This window comes from Aquarana catesbeiana, linkage group LG04 (assembly GCF_042186555.1).
Source record: "Aquarana catesbeiana isolate 2022-GZ linkage group LG04, ASM4218655v1, whole genome shotgun sequence".
In the NCBI taxonomy this organism is placed as follows: Eukaryota; Metazoa; Chordata; class Amphibia; order Anura; family Ranidae; genus Aquarana; species Aquarana catesbeiana.
Genome location: NC_133327.1, coordinates 430,282,897 through 430,304,800, shown reverse-complemented (window position 1 = coordinate 430,304,800; position 21,904 = coordinate 430,282,897).

Here is a 21,904-nt window from a genome sequence, read left to right as displayed (position 1 = left end):
TCTCACAAAAGTGAGTACACCCCTCACATTTTGTAAATATTTTATTCTATCTTTTCATGTGACAACACTGAAGAAATGACACTTTATTACAATGTAAAGTAGTGAATGTACAGCTTGTATAACAGTGTAAATTTGCTGTCCCCTCAAAATAACTCAACTCACAGCCAATAATGTCTAAACCGCTGGCAACAAAAGTGAGTACAGCCCTAAGTAAAAATGTCCAAATTAGGCCCAATTAGCCTAATTTTAATAATGCTTAAAGTGAAAAAATAAAAGTGTAATATTCCTTTAAATTTCATACCTGGGGGGTGTCTATAGTATGCCTGTAAAGGGGAGCATGTTTCCCGTGTTTAGAACAGTCTGACAGCAAAATTACATTTCAAAGGAAAAAAGTCATTTAAAACTACTTGCGGCTATTAATAATTTGCCGGTCCGACAATACACATAAAAGTTCATTGATAAAAACGGCATGGCTATTCCCCACAGGGGAACCCTGAACCAATTTTTTTTTTAAAATGGCGTGGGGGGTCCCCCTAAATTCCATACCAGGCCCTTCAGGTCTGGTATGAATATTAAGGGGACCCTACACGTAACCTGGCAGGCCGCAGGAAAAGAGGGGGGATGAGAGAGCACCTCCCCTCCTGAACCGTACCAGGCCACATGCCCTCAACATTGGGAGGGTGCTTTGGGGACAAGGGCCTCATCCCCACAACCTTTGCCCGGTGGTTATGGGGGTCTGCGGGCGGGGGGCTTATCGGAATCTGGAAGCCCCCTTTAACAAGGAGAACCCCAGATCCCGGCCCTCCCCCCTGTGTGAAATGGTAAGGGGATACAAAAGTACCCCTACCATTTCGCAAAAAAGTGTCAAGAATGTTAAAAATGACAAGAGACAGTTTTTCACAATTCCTTTATTTAAATGCTTTTTCTTTCTTCTATCTTCTTTCTTCCATCTACTACCTTCTATCTTCCTTCGGTTTCTTCCTCCATCTTCTTCTACTTCTGGTTCTTCTGGTTCTTCCTCCGGTGTTCTCGTCCGGCATCTTCCTCCGCGGTGTCTCCTTCCCTTCTTCTTCTCGGGCCGCTCCACATCCACCATGATGGGAGGCTCCTGCTGTGTGACGATTGTCGTCTTTGGATGGTTCTTAAATAACAGGTGACCCCGCCCCCTCTGACATCACGGGGAATGCTACAGGAAAGTCCCCGTGCATCAGAGGGGGGCGGGGTCACCGGGTGGCCCCGCTCTCCGTTATTTAAGAGCCATCAGAAGACGAGAAGTGTCACACAGCGGGAGCCTCCCATCATGGTGGATGCGGAGCGGCCCAAGAAGAAGAATGGAAGAAGACGCCGCGGAGGAAGATGCCGGACGAGAACACCAGAGGAAGAACCAGAAGAACCAGAAGAAGAAAACTGTCTCTTGTCATTTTTAACATTTTTGACACTTTTTTTTGCACGCATAAGGGTCTGGTATGGATTTTTGGGGGGGCCCCACGCCATTTTTAAAAAAAATTTGGTGCGTGGTTCCCCTTAAAAAATAAATATAGATTTTGAGGGGGGATTTTGAGGGGGACCCTCATGCCATTTTTTTTTTAATTTTGGCCGGGGTTCCCCTTAATATCCATACCAGACCTGAAGGGCCTGGTATATTGAATTTAGGGGGACCCCCACGTCATTTTTTTAAAAAATTTGGTTTGGGGTTCCCCTGTGGGGAATTGCCATGCTGATTTTATCAATGAACTTTTATGTGTATTGTTGGACCGGCAATTCATTAATAGCCGCGAGTAGTTTTAAATGACTTTTTTTCCTTTGAAATGTCATTTTGCTGTCAGAATGTTCTAAACACAGGAAACATGCGCCCCTTCACAGGCATACTATAGACACCCCCCAGGTACGAAATTTGAAGGAATATTACACTTTTATTGTTTCACTTTAAGCATTATTAAAAACATTATAAAAAAAATACCATGCATATAAGCCTTTAAAATTAGCACTTTTGATTTCTCCCATAGACTTTTAAAGGGTGTTCCACGGCTTTCAAATTTGCAGTGAACACCCCAGATTGTTCGCTGTTCGGCAAACTGGCGAACAGCCGATGTTCGAGTCGAACATGAGATTGACTCGAACTCAAAGCTCATTCCTAATGTGACTCATTAGTGTTACAAAGTCTCAGGTGTGAATGGGGAGCAGGTGTGTTAGATTATCGCTCTCACTCTTTCATACTGGTCACTGGAAGTTCAACATGGCACCTCATGGCAAAGAACTCTCTATGGGTCTGAAAAAAAGAATTGTTGCTCTACATAAAGATGGCATAGGCTATAAGAAGATTGCCAAGGCACTGAAACCGAGCTGCAGCATGGTGGCCAAGACCATACAGTGGTTTACCAGGACAGGTTCCACTCAGAACAGGCCTTGCCATGGTCGACCATTGAAGTTGAGTGAACATGCTCAGCGTCATATCCAGAGGTTGTCTTTGGGAAATAGATGTATGAGTGCTGCCAGCATTGCTGCAGAGGTTGAAGGGGGTGGGGGGTCAGCCTGTCAGTGCTCAGACCATACGCTGCACACTGCATCAAATTGGTCTGCATGGCTATCGTCCCAGAAGGAAGCCTCTTCTAAAGATGATGCACAAGAAAGCCCACAAATAGTTTGCTGAAGACAGTCAGACTAAGGACATAGATTTCTGGAACCATGTCATGTGGTCTGATGAGACCAAGATAAACTTATTTGGTTTAAATGGTGTCAAGCGTGTGTGGCGGCAACTAGGTGAGAAGTACAGTACAAAGACAAGTGTGTCTTGCCTACAGTCAAGCATTGTGGTGGGAGTGTCATGGTCTGGGGCTGCATGAGTGCTGCCAGCACTGGGGAGCTACAGTTCATTGAGGGAACCATGAATGCCAACATGTACTGTGACATACTGAAGCAGAGCATGAGCCCCTCCCTTAGGAGACTGGGCCGAAGGGCAGTATTCCAACATGATAACAAACCCAAACACACCTCCAAGATGACCACCGCCAAGGGGAAAGGGGGTGGACTGGCCAAGCATGTCTCCAGACCTAAACCCTATTGAGCATCTGTGGGGCATCCTTAAATGGAAGGTGGAGGAGCGCAAGGTCTCTAACATCCACCAGCTCTGTGATGTCGTCATGAAGGAATGGAAGAGGACTCCAGTGGAAAGCTCTGGTGAAGCTCTGGTGAAGCTCTGGTGAACTCCATGACCACGAGAGTTAAGTCAGTGCTGGAAAATAATGGTGGCCACACAAAATATCGACACTTTGGGCTCAATTTGTACGTTTTTACTTAGGGGTGTATTCACTTTTGTTGCCAGCGGTTTAGATATTAATTGCTGTGTGTTGGGTTATTTTGAGAAGACAGCAAATTTACACTGTTATTCAAGCTGTACACTCACTACTTTACATTGTAGCAAAGTGTCATTTCTTCAGTGTTGTCACATAAAAAGATATAATAAAATATTTACAAAAATGTGAGGGGTGTACTCACTTTTGTGAGATACTGTATGTTGGGAATACTGGAGCAGTGTCTTATTTGTCAATACTTTACTTAACAACAAATGATAGTGTAACAAGCCCCTGCTTGCTCAATTCCACTCTCCCGACACTCCTCTACGGCTATGAATCAGATTGCAGATTGCAACATCTGATGGTTCGGGCATCCAATGCTCCGGGATTCGAATTACAGCTATGTGCCGATCGAATCCAGTTGTGATAGCTCAGAACAAACACCAGACAGGCTGTATGTAAGTTCAAACAGGAATCTCACTTTTATTGGATGCACACAACACAATTTTATACACAGCAGTTTGAACACCCCGACCCCAACAACCACTTTCCTATTGGTCAATTATAAAGTACACTTTAGTCTTCAATTAAGGTCCTCTTGGCCATGCAAATAAGGACTTGAAACAGGGTCAGCAGGGATTGGTCCGATAGCTTGAATAGGAGGACTGATATGTGTAATGACACAGAGAAGCCCCAGGGGGTAATTAAAGTACATAAACAAACAGTCAAACACAGAACAACGCCTTCCTTCCAGACCATGGAGCCGTCTGGAGGGGGTTAGCCTTAAAACGGGGCAGCAGATCCCCCCCACTGTGTAATAGAATCAAAGGAGAAATACTTCAGTATTCCAAGCTTCATGACAGATAGTTTACACATAATAGATACCTGGGTGTCATTACCTATTGTTACTTTTTATAACCAATAGATATGGCATTTTCTTTTGCGCACCATACATGTGATACACTATTGTGAGCAAGGCACTACAACTGCAACAGTTGTCCACATAAAGTTTTATACCAGCCAAGGTAACATCGAGTGTGCTTTTGTGTTTTTTTTTGTTTTGTTTTTGTTTTCACATTTCTGGAATGCTTTTTAGATTGCAGCACCACCCAATTTTTTTCACTTCACACACCCAGTTCACTTATTCACCTTCAACACACTTGCAATCATTCAGGCATTTCTCTTATATTCACATTGTCAGTCATGGCACAATATCCCTTCCCCCTACCCTTTTCCCCTTCCCCCTTCCCTCTTCCCTTTCCCCCCTCCCATCCTCCCCTACACCCCTACACTTTTTTTTGCACTTATATAGTTTTTTACATTCACAGTCATTTTATAATTCAATTTTTCAGATATTCAAGACTATCCATTTCACAATATATATCAGGAGATATCCTAACATTTAATTCCTCCTTCATAATAAATTTAACATTAAATCAAAATTCAATAATATGTGATCAATATAAATATATAAATATATTTAATCATTTTTTTTCATTACAAATAAAAAAACACTAACTAAAAACCCAATAATATTTAATTAAAAATAAATAAACAACATATAACCTCAAAAGAATTAACATAGACGGGCATTAACTGACCCGGTATTTTTCAACAGGACTGCAAAATTGACAAAATGATGATTTTTATTACATTCTGCCATTATTTTCACATATACAAATTTCTTTGATTAATTTATTGAGATCATTGCTAAATATCACAGGTGCTGTCCATCCCCTTATCCCATGGAGGTCCAAGTGTGTGGCTCCTTATAATCCTTCTGGAGCTTGTTTTCATCTTGAGGAGGTGGGAACGGCATGTGGATTCCATTGGATCGCTGGGATTTTTTAAAAACAAATTCTAGCTATAGGATATAGTTCCAATCCTTGACCGGTAACTATAACCTCATTTCACTATAATACATCTATAAAGCCTTGTAGGTCACGTAGCATTAAATTCATGAATATCTTGACATATTTTCCTAGAAAAATTCCCCTAAAGAAGACTACGACCGAATAAGTCAAAACGCTTCGGACTGTTCATGTGGATAACAATCTTGTAATGTATTGTCTACGGAAAGTTGCATTGTGTGATGTTTGTTAGCTGCAATGGAACATGTTTTGTATATACTTGTAGCCAGAACTCATATTTTTACTCAATTTTGAAACTGATTTTGTTTAAAAAAAGATTTTATTAAATTTAATCTTGATTGGAATATCTAGCTGCTAAAAAACCTCTTGGGGGAATTATCTCATTTTGCAATTTTCCAGGGTGTACAGCCCTTCCAACTCTCTGACATGCGTTTTTCTATTCACACGAAAGTGGAGTTACCCTTTAAGTAATTGCTGCGGGACACCCCTGGAAGTGTGGATCTAATCCAAAGCATATCCACCATGTTACACTGCACCCCAAAAAATTTTGATTTTTGTCTACGTTGCCATTGGAGACGTCCCCTTGTATGTTGTCAGCAGGACAGAAAGTGAGGGAAAATTTCTATAATGATGCACTGGATAGCAGTAAAAACAGGGGTTCTAACTCTTCTCTACTCAAGGTTTTTGTTTAACATACACTTGAAAGAGAACATTAATTTCAACAAAAATGTTCTTCTACAATTATATGTGCTTTTAACATATTTTATAGATTATTTCCCTTTTTTAGTCAAGCCCTGAGACTTCTGCTTGGCACTGCAATCTTGCATATGATGTCAACAGCCCTAGAGGACTCTTGACAGTATTTAAGCAGCTTGGTTAGGCTGCAATATAGGATGGAAATATAAGGCAGGCTTGATCTTGAAATAGAACGTAGAGCCTATTATTTGAGAGACAATAGGGTGGCAATACTAAAACAAATAAACTGGCGCTCAGAGGCTATAAGGCAAATGACTATAAAAGTTAATAAAATTATAAAGTCTAAAAGCTGGATCAATCACGGTGTAATCAGGACGGTGTTGGAAGTCTTGGACAGGAGCCAGGAAACATCTATAAAGCAGGAGAGGATCCCTGGAGGATAAGTCATAGGTAAAACAAAACACCGGAATAAAACTTTTCTTTTCTTGTGGGAATTTGTGTGGCCAGATTCACGAAAGGCAGCTCTTCTTGTTGAGAGAAGTCAAACTCAGATCCATCCAGGTAAAAAAGAGAGAGAGGAGCGCCACTAAGTAAAATCATTTATTCACCAATATAAAAACAAAGTATCAACTTACATTTAGGAGCGGTATATAGAACAGACAGATGTGATTCCTGATGGAAGAGGGGGAAGGGAACAGTCAGTGATTCCCCGGGGATGCCTCCAAACATGACGCAGTCTGGCGGGGAGGCCAGGACGGTACACAGCCTGTCTCTGTGGGAGGACAGAGCGGCAGCCCAGGAAGCCGCTGGCAATGTTGTCAATGAGGAGAAAAAACACAACGCGTTTCTGAGCATGCGCAGGGTCTGTACGGCACATGCGCACTCCTTTATCAAATGTATAGTAGGGAAAACAGTGAAGAGCTATTTATAGCAGATCAAAGGTAATGGGTGGACGTTCACAGCTGATTGAATCAATGCCGGAGTGTCAATATATGAACCACGGACAATAGCAATGTTATATAACAAGGCCAGAGCACATATCTGTATCTTTATGAGCAAGCTGGATGTCTGATAAAAGAAAGCTGGGGAAAAAAATTATTACTAGAGAACTATATATCTAAAGGGGGTGAATGATTAAAAGAAGATGTGTCTCAAGAGTATATATATGCATATATATCAGAGCATTTATGATAAACTATCATAGAAGTATTATAAAAATATATTATGAAGACATGATCACAAGGTAAAGGGGGGGGGGGGGTTAAAAAATGTAAAAGTTAATTAAAAATTGCATGAAAAGAATTGTTATATGACAATGTAAAAAATAAAAATTAAGTAATAAAAAAATGGATGATAAAATTAAAAGGATATATATATGTGTAGAGAAATATATATATAAAAAAAATAAATAATAATGAAAAAATAATGAATAAATAATGAAAAAATGGAAACAAAAGTAAAAATAAAGGATTATTGCTATACATGATACATACAATATGCTAAATGTCAAACCCCTGAATGATTGGTGCGACAATTAAAGCAAAAGGTAAAATATATTGGATTGCGACTTATGGAGCACCCATAATCGCATACAAATAATATGTGCAAGAAATGCATGAATAACATTATTAGATAGCCAATGGTAAGTAAACCAGCTAAACAATGGTAAATGCCAGAGAAACCATTCTGAATATATATAGGAAGGTGTAGATTTCCAGTTCCTCGCATACATGATCGCATTTGTATGCGATTTGTTTGTATATATTGTTTGTATGTATTTGTTTGCATGAAAATGATATATGCAACAATGCGTGAATAACATTATTACCAAATAGCCGATAGTGGGCAGGCAAGCTAAACCAAGACAAATAAAACAGAAACCATTCTATACTAATGAAAAAATAATGAAAAAAATAATGAAAAAATGGAAACAAAAATAAAAATAAAGGATTATTGCTATACATGATACATACAATAGGCTGAATGTCACACCCCTGAATGATTGGTGCGACAATTAAAACAAAAGGTTAAATATATTGGATTGCGACTTATGGAGCACCCATAATCGCATACAAATGATATGTGCAAGAAATGCATGAATAACATTATTAGATAGCCAATGGTAAGTAAACCAGCTAAACAATGGTAAATGCCAGAGAAACCATTCTGAATATATATAGGAAGGTGTAGATTTCCAGTTCCTCGCATACATGATCGCATTTGTATGCGATTTGTTTGTATATATTGTTTGTATGTATTTGTTCGCATGAAAATGATATATGCCACAATGCGTGAATAACATTATTACCAAATAGCCAATAGTGGGCAGGCAAGCTAAACCAAGACAAATAAAACAGAAACCATTCTGAATGTTTAGAGGATAGTGTTAATTTCCAGTTCCTCATTGAGTCCATTAGGGGCAAGCGTGTCAAGGGTGTAAATCCAGAACGTTTCGCGCTCGCACAAACGCGAGAAACGCTCGGCTTCAGACAGATCTTTTGGTATGGACTCAATGATCCAAACTTGTAGGCCTCTAGTGGAGCGAGCATGATATTTTAAAAAGTGACGTGGTACACTGTGTTTGTCGCTACCTAATTCAACCAAACGACGGTGCTTACCAAAGCGCTGTCTTACTGGGCAAATGGTCCGGCCTACATACAAAAGTTTACAAGGGCATATAAGGCAATACACTACGTAGTCGCTGGAACAGTTGTGGAATTTGTCGAAAGTGAAGAGTCTACCTTTATGGGTAAAACTTTTTTGGCCATGGTTCACAAAGCCACAGGTTAAGCACAATGGTTTATTACACCTATACATTCCCACTAAGGGAATGAGACAAAGGGAATTATCTTTGGTTTTGCATTTTAACTTACTGGGTGCTATTTTATTTTTCAAAGTAGGGGCCCTTCTGTAGGTGACTTTGGGTCTTTGGCGCAGGGAGGTGTTCAAGTGGGGGTCTTGTTTAAGGATATTCCAATGTTTGGAAAGTATATGTTCCATCTTTCTGTGTTGGCTATGAAAACCCGTAATAAAGCGTACCTCCGGTTCTTCCGGGGGTTTGGTAATCTTGGGTTTCTTGCCTGGCAAGTACTGGTTGTAGGCCTGTTCTATCAATGATGTAGGATAACCTTTCTCTAGAAACTTGTTTTTGAGGAGCGTACTCTGAGTGACATAATCGCAAGTTCTAGTGCAGTTCTGCCTGAGCCTGCAGAACTGCCCTTCCGGGATATTGTTCTTCCATAGAGGGTGGTGGCAGCTGTCATAGTGCAAATAAGAGTTTCCAGCAGTGGCCTTGGTGTAGTTGCGAGAAAAAATATGATCACCTTCATGATTAAGTTCTAAATCAAGGAAGGCTAAGCTATCCCTGTTCCAGACTGCTGTAAAGGAAAGGCCCAGGTCATTGGTGTTACAATGGGCGACAAAGTCATCGATCTGGGAGGGGGAACCATCCCAGATCACAACGATATCGTCGATGTAACGACCAAAAAAGACTATGTGCTTGGCAAAGGGGTTGTTATTCCAGATGAATAAATTTTCCCAATGACCCATGGTCAGATTGGCATTAGACGGGCAAAATTCGCGCCCATGGCAGTGCCATGGGTCTGTAGATAAAACTGATCTTCAAAGTGGAAATAATTGTGGGTGAGGCAAAATGACGTCGCTTCCAAAATGAAAGCAGCCTGTCTAGTATTGAGCATAGGGTCTGTTAATAGAAAGTTCTGTACAGCCAATAAACCCACCTCATGTGGGATAGACGTATATAACGAATTAACGTCAAGGGATAACCAGGAGTAATTTTTGGTCCATTTATAGGGAGACAAGAGTTCCATTAAGTGTGTGGAGTCACGTATGCAGGACTGTAAGGCTTGGGCCAAGGGTTGCAAGAAGGAGTCCATATATAGCGAGAATCCGCTAGTGATGCTATTCATGGAGGCCACAATTGGTCTACCAGGTGGATTTTTTGCATCTTTATGTAATTTGGGCAAATGATAGAAATAAGGCGTGCTGTAAAAGTCTTTACGTATAAAAGCGGCTTCCTTTTTGTCAAGAACATGATCATTAATGGTGTGTGTGATAAGGAGATCAGCTTCTGTGCGAAAGGAGGGTAGGGGGTCGCAAGACAATTTTTTATAGGTTTTACTGTCAGAGAGTAGCCTCATGGCTTCAGCTACATATGTGGATTTGTCTAAGATAATGATCCCCCCGCCCTTATCGGCTTGCTTGATGACCAGCTCTGGATTATTCGAGAATTGTTTCAAGGACAATAATTCTCCGGAGGTTAGATTGTGTTTGCTGCGTTTTTTAGCTGTTTTTTGGCAAAGTATTTGAAAATCAGCGAACACAACCCTATAGAAGGCCTCCAGATAAGGTCCCTTTGATTGGGTGGGATAAAAGGAAGACTTAGGTTTTAAAGAAGTGTGTACTACTGGGAGAGATGTTTGAAGGTGCTGCGTGTACAACTCATAATTGGGGTCTACATCCATTAAATCATCAGCCTCTACTAGATCATTATAAACACTAGGAGGGCTATCCATCTCTACCTCCAAGTTGGTGTCAGCTGAAATAGGGGGAGGTGATATCGGGGGTTCAATGCATTTTTTGGATTGTATCTGGAAGAACCTTTTTAACGTAAGGTTTCTGATGAACCTATTTAGATCCTTAAATAACTGGAACGAGTTGGGTTGTGTAGTGGGAGAGAAAGTGAGGCCTCTACAAAGCAAAGAGGTGTCCTCTTTAGTTAATACATGAGACGATAAGTTGAACAACTTTATTGTCTCTGTAGTTTGGCGCTGGTGTTTATTAATGTGGCGTCCTCCCCTACATCCTCGTCGGTGTGTTTTCTTTTTTGTCGAGTTTTTGGATGAACGCCTTTGTCTAAAAAAGGAGAAAAAGATAGAGAGGCAGAATGTAGGGGTATTTCGCCTTTTTGAAAATTACCTAACAGAAGATTAAGTGTGGGGGATGGTGGATTTCGATTACCAGTAGTGTCGGTGGTAATATGTCCACTAACAGTAGTAGTGGGTGCAGCAGCCCCAGAAATTGGTAAGGTGCAAGCAATATGGAGAGGAGCATTAAGGTGTGGTGAGTCGGGGCGTGGCCGGATGGTGAAGAGAGCAGTCGCATAGACACACAGCTCCGGCTCTCAACGGCCATCCTACAGCTATCCTTGGTCCTAGATCCTCGTGGAAGGCATTATTCTGTTCCCCACGGCTGTGGGCACCCACCAGACTGGCTGACATGGTGAAATACGGGCCGCCGCGGCCCTCACATACAGCGGAACAACTGGCGCGGTTCCGGAGGCAAAATGGCGCCGAGACACATGCAGGGCACTCAGACACGCTGCAGCCCTCCTCCTCAGCCATCCAGGACTCTGTAACAGGGGTGAGTGCATCAATTCCTGCTATATTCCGCACACCTACAGAACCCCTGCAGATACTAGAATCACAGCAGTCTGCTGAATTTAGTCAGACTGTGGATTCTCCCCCTGCTGAACCTACACTATCTACTATTATGCTGGCTATTCAGGATTGCAAGGCCTCCCTCTCCACTCAAATAGCTTCTATCCGTATGGACTTTTCACTATTGAAACAAGATGTCCAGAATCTCAGAGACCGCACAGGGGATGCTGAGGAACGGATTAGTACATTAGAAGATACTGTGCATCCCATGTCTGTTACTATACGTGATACTACAAGCGAGATGGCGGCACTACGCGCTAAAATCGACGATTTGGAAAATCGCTCTCGCAGGAACAATCTCAGATTTGTGGGATTTCCAGAACGTGGGGAAGGTTCCCATCCTGAAAAGTTTCTTTATTCATGGCTGCGGGACATTTTTGGTAAAAACGCGCCCTCATTCTCACATGTTATAGAGCGCGCACATCGCACTCCTCCTCGTCCACCTCCAGTGGGAGCCCCACCACACTCCATCATAGCACGTATCCTCAACTTTCAAGATAAAGTGGCCATCCTACACCTGGCACGTGAAAAGGGCCCGCTCACATTTAATGGCAATAATATTTCTGTTTATCCGGACTTTTCTGCTGAAGTTCAGCGCCAGCGGATCTCCTTCTCAGCAGTGAAGTCTAGATTGCGCACAGAAGGCCTCTCCTACGCCATGCTCTTCCCTGCTAAATTGCGCATTATCCATGATGGTAGGGCTCTTTTCTATACCAACCCCAAGGAGGCCATGAAATGGCTGAACGATCAATATGGTGCAGCACATAGAAGCAGAAGAGACTGAGGGCACTCTTAACCTGCAAGAAAAGATCCACACCCTGCTATCCAAGTTACAGCGTCAACAGTCTGCATGTCTCTCCATTGTAATGTTTTTTTTTTTTTTTTTTTGTTCCTGATCTTCTACTTTACAATCCAACCTGCACTGCTACGATTTACATCGTATGGTAACTTGTGTACCGGAACAATCATACCAGAATAATCACCCGATCAAAGAAGGGAGAGAAGGAAAGGGGAAAAGAGAAGAAGAGAATTTTTCAGCTCATCTATCCTTCAACAGGACATGTCTACTAGAGGGGAAGGAACAGAAGTTTTTTATTTCTCTTCCATCTCTCCTCGGTCAATAGTTGGGAGCCCCGCCGGACCCCACGTTACCCCCCTACCAGCTTGTGGCGAGGCCACAGTACAGTTTTTCTTGACTTCCGCAGTTGCTAGTTAGGAAGGACTTCTAGTTTAGGGATCCAAAGATTGCTATGTTTGGGATAGCTGAGCGGGGTGGGGGGCACAAAGGTTTAAAGAAAAAGGTGGTTGGGGTTTTTTTTCAGGTTTTTTGTTTTTTGTTTTTTCCTTCCTTTTTTACTTTTTATGTTCTTTCTAACACACCTATACCATTTGCTAATGGAAAGTCATCAAAGGCATACTGGGTCATTGCATATAGGGGTTTATTAATACCTCTGTGGTCAGTTATATGCCTAATGTTTTTTTCTAAGGCAAAGAAGAGAAAATTTTCCTGGTCCATGTTACCTTATCGGCAGACCCACGCACTTTTTTGTCATGTGCTTGTGTGTGCTTCAGGTGGCACGGCCTATCTACTCATATTAATATCAATTCAGAGATTTACTTATGCATCTTTATTGCTTCATGTTTTATTATGGCACAGCCCCTCAGGATAGTCTCCTGGAACACTAGAGGCCTGAATGCACCTCAGAAAAGATCCTTGGCTTTATCTGTGTTAAAAAAATATCACCCTCACATTATTTGCCTCCAGGAGACTCACCTGACAGGTTCTAAGATAAGGGCTCTAAAACGCCCCTGGCTATCTAAGCTATATCATGCCACCCACACTAACTACTCAAGAGGTGTATCTATACTCCTGGCTAAATCCCTTCCAGCTGAGTTGATTAGCGTTAAAACAGACCCAGAGGGGAGGTATATTGTTCTTATATTACGAATTTCTACTATAATTTTTACATTGGTGAACATCTATGTTCCCCCTCCATTCTCAGTAGAAGTACTCTCTAAATTATCTCTGCAATTACTGAATAGGCCTTCGGGCCCTCTACTTTATATAGGGGATTTTAATGCAGTCCTGGATCCAACGGTGGATCGCCTGGGTGGGGGAGGCAGATCTTTTCCCTCATTTGTAGACTGGGCTCAGGTTCATGGTCTGACCAAGGTGTGGCGATGGAAACATCCAGGTGAACGCCAATTTTCCTGCCATTCGGATTCCTTCCATACTATGTCTAGGCTAGATATGGCTTTTGCGCCGACGGAGACCCTTCCGGTTGTCTCCGCCGTCTCATACTTGCCCAGGGGGGTTTCCGATCATGCCCCCTTGTCTGTGTCCCTTCTCATCCTTCCAGGTTCGGGACCTGCTTTGTGGCACCTGAACTCATACTGGCTGGAAGACGAGATAGTACAGGGTGAGTGCAGGATGAGTATTTCTAATTACTGGAAGCAAAATTTAAACAAAGTAGACCCCCCCACAGAGTGGGATGCATTTAAGTCCACATTAAGAGGTACCGTTATGTCTATTACAGGTATTTTACGTAAAAATAATAAGATGCGCACTGAGGAATTAGAAAATGCTATGATAAGTGCGGAATCTGCTTATACCTCTAACCCTGTCTCTGACACTAGGGAGACATGGTTACAGTGCCGTAGGGAATATGAAATTCGTTTGCTAGATCTCACACAAAAACGCATGTTATATGTCTCACAAAAGTCATTTGAATATGGTAATAAAGCAGGACGTCTCTTGGCATATTTGACCAAACCTGACCATACCTCCATTTCTATACCACGAATCCTGACTACTCAAGGTACGATCAGTGACAACCCAAGAGACATCCTAGACTCCTTTCTAAACTTTTACAGAAAATTGTACACTTCCAGGGTTGACTATGATGATTCCCAGTTGTCTGACTATCTGGCTGACATATACCTTCCCTCCCTGTCAGATGAGAGACGGGACATGTTGGAGGAGCCTATCACGGTAGAGGAGATTGCAGCAGCTATCTCCCAAATGCCTGCACATAAAACCCCTGGACCTGATGGTTTCCCGACTGAATGGTATGCTAAGTTCAAGGACCTCCTATCCCCCTTCCTTCTCCGAACCTATAACAAAGCCCTAGAGGCTGGGATCCTTCCTCCATCAATGTGGGAAGCTTTGATAGTTCTTCTGCTGAAGCCCCGAAAGGACCCACTTCACTGTGAATCGTATCGTCCAATCTCGCTTATAAATGTAGACGTTAAGATTCTGGCCAAAATATTAGCAAATCGTTTAAATACCGTGGTCACATCCTTGGTTAACAGCGACCAGGGTGGATTTATCCCTGGCAGGTCTACCAGAATGAACATACGCAGACTGTTCCATAACTTGCAATATCCACATGACTGCCCTCCTACACGCGTCATCGTGTCCTTAGACACCTGTAAAGCATTTGACAGTGTGGAATGGCCGTACCTTTTTCAGGTGTTGCAGAAGTATGGTTTTGGTCCCCGAGTCATAGAATGGATAAAAATTCTGTACACCTCCCCAACGGCTAGGATAAGGGTTAATTCATTTATTACTGATTCCTTCCCAATTACTAGGGGCACTCGACAGGGGTGCCCATTGTCACCCCTGTTGTTTGCCCTGGCTATGGAGCCGCTTGCAGTTCGCATTCGCTCCTCCCCTATAATTAAAGGCCTCCCAATTGCAAATATAGAGGAGCGCATTTCTCTTTACACAGATGATACACTGGTATACCTGGCAGATGCTGATGAGTCTCTGGGGGCGTTACTGGAAGAGGTCAACACCTTTGGGGACTACTCTGGATTCCGAGTTAACTGGGATAAGTCCAGTCTTTTCCCTTTGGATGTGAATGACCCCCCTTGGGTGCACCCGGACTCTAAGCTTCAGGTGGTGTCTTCTTTTAGATATCTTGGGGTGTTGGTTCAGGTTCCCTTATCTTTATATGCTACTAATAATCTTGACCCTTTGCTGACCCGCCTCCAGGAACAAACTAAACAATGGATGGATTTACCGTTAGACCTCATGGGGAGGGCCAATATACTTAAAATGATTTATTTACCTAGACTGCTCTATATTCTCTCTAACTCCCCATGTAAAATATCCAAAGCTACTTTCAAACGTATAGATGTGATGTGTACTTCTTTCCTGTGGAGGGGCGGATCCCCCAAAGTGGCACTGGAGACCTTGAGATTGCCAGCTCATCTGGCAGGTCTGGCATTCCCTAACTTTTTCCTTTACTACATGGCATCTCAACTGGTGCATATACATGACTGGATGAACCCGGATCAAACTAATGCCTGTACAGCCACAGAGGGGGCTATCGCATCCTCCCATGAAACCTTACATAATATAATATATAGAGGCCAGGTCCCAGACCGTCCTGGAACCACTCTACTCTCTATCTCCCTTTCACTGTTTAAATACATTACCACAAAAATATCGAAACATTCTTGGTTGAAATCCCCTAATAACCCCTTGTGGTTTAATCCCAATCTGCAAGAACTATACTCTTTTCCAGATGCCAATCGCTGGTATTCAAAGGGAGTTAAATATCTATGTCACTTATATACTACGCAGGGCTTTAAAACTTTCTCTCAGTTGAGTACAGACTTTGATCTACCAAAATCTCATTTATTTTATTATTATCAACTTAGACATGCCATACATACCCAATTTGGTACCCTAGATGATATTACTGATCTACCTCCACTGGAAAAACTACTTAGGCAACCAGAACCCTCTAAATTAGTCTCTACCTACTACGCAGCCTTAGTGACAGACTCTAACCCTAGGTTTCACAGAGCACAGGAGAAGTGGGAGACATTGGATATTGAGATGGTAAAAGACGATTGGACAGAATTTAGTGACACATATAAAACCTCTGTCATTTCCTCCCGAGACCGTATCATACAAGTTAAAATTTTTCATCAAACCCACCTCACTCCGGCCAGACTGCATAAAATGGGTCTCTTGCCATCAGCTGTCTGTTTCCGAGGCTGTGGCCAGGAGGCAGACTTTTTATATTGCTTCTGGTCGTGCCCGATAGTTAATGACTTCTGGAAAGAAGTGGGTGCCTTTATTTCGACTGTACTGGGCCTTCCTAATATAATTCACCCTAAGAACTGCTTGTTGGGAGTATTTGGAGATTTACATATACCATCACATGCCAAGAGACTGCTCCGTATTCTTTATTTTTATGTTAAAAAATCTATTCTACTGTCCTGGAAAGGTGCACAGACCTCTTTGAAGTCCCTCTGGTTAAAACTCATCAATGACTTTATTCCATTATACAAATTAACCTTTGAAATTCGTAAAAGAAATAAAACCTTTCATAAAATTTGGGGGAAATGGTTGGATAGTCCACTAACTCTTTCCAAAAATTGAATACAATTGATCATTGATGGGCCGTGCCGCAGGGACCCCCAATACCAGGTCCATTAATATGGTTATGCTGTGTAAAAATGCATATATCTGACTGTTGCGATTACTAATTTCTCAACTCTCTTGAAACGAAATGACATGCCTACTACGACTTGTGTGATCTACCTACTAATTGAATATGGCTTGTGTATACTGAATTGATCAGATATCCAGGTGTGTTTTGTTTTTGTTTTTATTTTATTTTATTTGTGACTGTTTTGTGTTTGTTGGTTTGTGTTGAACCTAAAACCAATAAAAATATCTTTAAAAAAAAAAAGTGTGGTGAGTCAGGGTTTTGAGATGTGGCAGGTATGGTTTTCATACTGGACGTAGCAGAGGATGTTTCAGTGTGGGTATCATTAACTTTCACAGAACTGGTAAGTACCTTATTGGTGAGTGCCCCATTTTTATGAGAAGGGGCTGCAGGTCTATGTTTGTTTTTGGATCTTTGTTTGGTAGGTATCCTCTGAGGTAATGAGCGGGCCACATACGAATTGGGATAATTGTTAGATGTATTGGGAGGATTGGCAATAGGAGCGGGGCCCTTGGGAGGGACCGTGTGTGTGGTATTGGAATTGTGGGTGGGCACCCTAGAAAAGGGTGATAAAGACATGAGTGCCGGTATTGATTTATGTTTTTTCCAAGAGAAAACTTTCCCTCGAGAGTAATCATCCAAGTCTCTATGAAATTTTTTGAGCTTGGTTTCAATGAGGTAATTCTCCTTGGTTTTGGTATTTTTCTTGAGTGTGTCCAACCAGGCCAAAGGAATTTTACACTGGTGACCAATAATCTCAGATGAAAGCATTTGCACTAGATGAACTAGTTCATCATATTTGATATGTCTTTGGCTAGCAATGACCTCTAGCCATTTGGCAGTGCAAAATTCAGCTATTCCTTCCCATTGAGAATTGTGGGTAGCATCTAAAAATGAGCAAGTATTTTGCACCCTCAGGCCTCTAGGGGAAATTTTCTCTTGTATGTATTTCTTCAGGAAGAACTCATCCCACCATTGAGTGTTAGCGGAATGGATGAGTCTCTCCAATTTTTTTAATTTCCCACAAAGTGTGTAACGGTCGGACCGTGTGAGTACAGAGGTGGTGCAAAATAAATCAGAAGGTAAAATGGTGTATAAATTATGTAATACTTCAAATTTATGAAATTCTATCTCATTAATTAATTCTATCATAATGGAAAAGGTAACCGATATATGTAAGATGAAAAAACAATCTCTGTATGAAACCAATATTATGGCAATATCAAAAAAAAAAAAAAAAGAAATGGCATTGATTCAATCAGCTGTGAACGTCCACCCATTACCTTTGATCTGCTATAAATAGCTCTTCACTGTTTTCCCTACTCTACACTTGATAAAGGAGCGCGCATGTGCCGTACAGATCCTGCGCATGCTCAGAAACACGTTGTGTTTTTTCTCCTCATTGACAACATTGCCAGCGGCTTCCTGGGCTGCCGCTCCGTCCTCCCGCAGAGACAGGCTGTGTACCGTCCTGGCCTCCCCGCCAGACTGCGTCGTGTTTGGAGGCATCCCCGGGGAATCACTGACTGTTCCCTTCCCCCTCTTCCATCAGGAATCACATCTGTCTGTTCTATATACCGCTCCTAAATGTAAGTTGATACTTTGTTTTTATATTGGTGAATAAATGATTTTACTTAGTGGCGCTCCTCTCTCTCTTTTTTAATAGGGTGGCAATAGATTGGCTATTTTTCCTTGTATCAGGGATGTAATTGGTTAGCCTCCCAATTGGTGTCCTTGGGCAAGCATTTGAGTAATAAAGTGGAGCTCCACGCAAAAGGGAAAGTTAAGTACTCTTCCCCTCCATGCCTGCCACATTTGGTATGCACTTTTTTTGAGGTGAGAGGATTCCTAGTTTTGACAGGCAATTCAAAGTTCTTCTCTCCCCCTCTATCCCTGCAGTCTTCTGGGACACATCACAGGTCCCAGAAGACTGCCGGACCATTCAGGTGGCGCAGTGCAACTCACGCATGCTCAGTGGGCACCCAGTTGTGAAGCCACAAGCTATACCAGCCAGGTGCCCACAGTTGAGATGTTGGCACTGGGGAGAGAAGAGGGAGAGAAAAGATGGCTTGGGTGAGTGTGTGTTTATTAAAAGTCAGCACCTACAGTTTTTGTTACTGCTGACTTTTAATAAATACAAAATTGACTGGAGCTCTTCTTTAATGACTCACTTCACTATCGATTGCTTGAACTAGGGGCCCCTAAGCCCTCCACAATAAGAATCTGCTCACGAACAACACCTAGTGTTTAGGAGGAATGAATTGCCCCATTGAAGCCTGTCCTGTTTTCTCCTTCCCACCACCAGCACCCCAACCATTCTCTTTAAATGTTCCTTATATTTCTCGTCTGCCTCCTGTTGTCTATCCCTGAGACAGCATTAGGTCCTTTTCTTCCTTCTGCTGCTGTATCTCCAGTGCTTGGTCTATTAGGCCATAGAGCGTGTGGTCCAGAAGGAGCAGGAAAAGGATTGTATCACTAATACCCTCATCATCACGGCTCACCATTTTTGTTGCCACCTCAAAAAGTATCAAAGTCTTCCTCTGGGGGATCCCTGTGCCGAATACGCGTCGGGGAGGGGTAGGACGGAGCTGTCAGCAGGGAAGGAGAGGAATATACACCACACCGCACGCCATACGAGCCGCTGCTAAACGAAATACACCTGTATAGTTTGGTGCACTGTAGCACCTGCATACTGTGAGTACCCTCCCGGAGGAACTCCTTTTACTTTAAATAAATCCCTTACTATATTACACCATGGAGCTTTCTTTTTCTCTTTTATGAATCATGTTTTACCTGTGAGGATTGGACATACATCATTGCATCCTGAGTGAGCCCAGGAGTGGCCCCAATGCGTGTTTTGACACTGTTTAACTACCGTGTCACACGAATAGAGGTGAGCGCAAGCACAAGGGGGGGATCACGGGAGAGCACATCCAGCTTGTTGTGATTTGGACACTTTTCAGGAGAAGCTTGATGAACACTTCATTCATGGACACTGTTTTCTTGCACTTTTTTGTTTCAGTTTGAATCTACTGATCGTATTTTGTTTGGACACTTGATTGTCACAGGATTTGCACTTATTAATTAGGTCAATATTCATGCATGATGCACTTTCAGCATTTTATATAAGGATTGCACTTTTATGTGGATGCACTTTGTGAATTTTATATATAAGGATTGCACATTATATATATATATATTTTTTTTTTTTTACATGTATGTTTTTATTAGCATACTAATTATGGTTTAACATTTTTGCACAATTAGTTTATATTTTATACTCAGTTTATATATATTCATATATATTTTTTTCAATTCACATTTTTAGCGCGAGCACAATTGATTTTATTTATATTCAAATACACGGAATGAAACGTGGTGAAGTGTTTGCTGCTTTAAATATAGTTGTTTTACTCCTTAGAGGCATTGGTCCACTTGTGGCTCGCAAGAACCCCACCTGTTTGTTAGTTCACAATGTAATATACCCGTGTGAGAAGCTTCTGATGGCAGCTCACAATGTAAAATACCTGTGTGAGAAGCTTCTGATGGCAGATCACAATGTAAAATACCTGCGTGAGAAGCTTCTGATGGCAGCTCACAATGTAAAATACCTGTGTGAGAAGCTTCTGATGGCAGCACACAACGTAAAATATCTGTGTGAGAAGCTTCTGATGGCAGCACTTAATGTAAAATATCCATGTGAGAAGCCTCTGATAGCAGCTCACAATGTAAAATTCCTGTGTGAGAAGCTTCTGATGGCAGCACTTAATGTAAAATATCCATGTGAGAAGCCTCTGATAGCAGCTCACAATGTAAAATTCCTGTGTGAGAAGCTTCTGATGGCAGCTCTTAATGTAAAATATCCATGTGAGAAGCCTCTGATAGCAGCTCACAATGTAAAATACCTTTGTGAGAAGCTTCTGATGGCAGCTCACAATGTAAAATATCTGTGTGAGAAGCCTCTGATGGCAGCTCACAATGTAAAATACCTGTGTTATAGGGTTATAGGGTTCAAGCCATCTGCTTGAACTCTATAAATGAGCGCCCGCATTTCTGCCAGGTTTGGCATTTCATACTACACACTTAAGATCAAAAGGTAATACTTATAATTATTCACACTTGCACTATTTTGTTCATTCAATTTAGCATCATCACTGGCACACATTTTTCTCTCACATTATTCACATTGTGCCTCACTTTTTGTTAGTTTATGCTCATATCACCTGTTGCACCCACACACTGCATCACACTCTCTAGCACCCCACTTTCTATCTAATGTGCTTATCCCTTTTCTCCCTTATCTCTCATTTCTCACAACTCAAACAGTATTTCACTGGTTTACACACCTGTTTCCAACATACCATCACTTCAATCATGACAACGCAATACATAACTTTTTTAGAAACTCTTTATTAATCATAGGGGTAAACTTAAATAATTTCTCTTTTTTTAAAACAAACACACAATAAGCATGTCATTAAATATACAACATACTATAATAGAGAATCATCTTAATAAGGTTGACTCATCACATTCAGTGGGACCCACAGCCAGGAGCCATCACTAGCACTTCTATAAAAATTATATTTTCTTATTGTGTTCTGATCATCCCTTAAATTATAAATTGCAGGTGCTCAAACCCTCACCCCCCCCCCATTTTGGGGTCACAACATGTGACTCCTTGCAAGCCCTGCGGATTGGGGGCTCACCTGGGAGGACATTGAGAGGGCATGCGGAGGTCCTGGATCACTTGAATACAACCATTTTTAAGTCTCTGGCTATACGAAGTCCACCAATTGAGGGGTAAATATACCATCATAGATTTAGAGCAATGTATGGTTCTTATATGATGATATAAATGAAGTAGTTTTCTACTCTTGTTGCAAATGTCCAAATATAAAATGGTAAAAAAAAACTTTTTTTTATATATCTTGTAGAATGCTAACAACCCCCCTGAAGACCATGAATATAGGGGGAGAAATGCATCGGGGTATTCTTATGCATCCATGGTGTAATGTAATCTGTAACACATTGTTCCTATGTTGTATAATGCAACCATCAATTTTGGCGACCTTGCTTTATATGTATTGACCAGAGCTCATATTTTAACTTTCTGT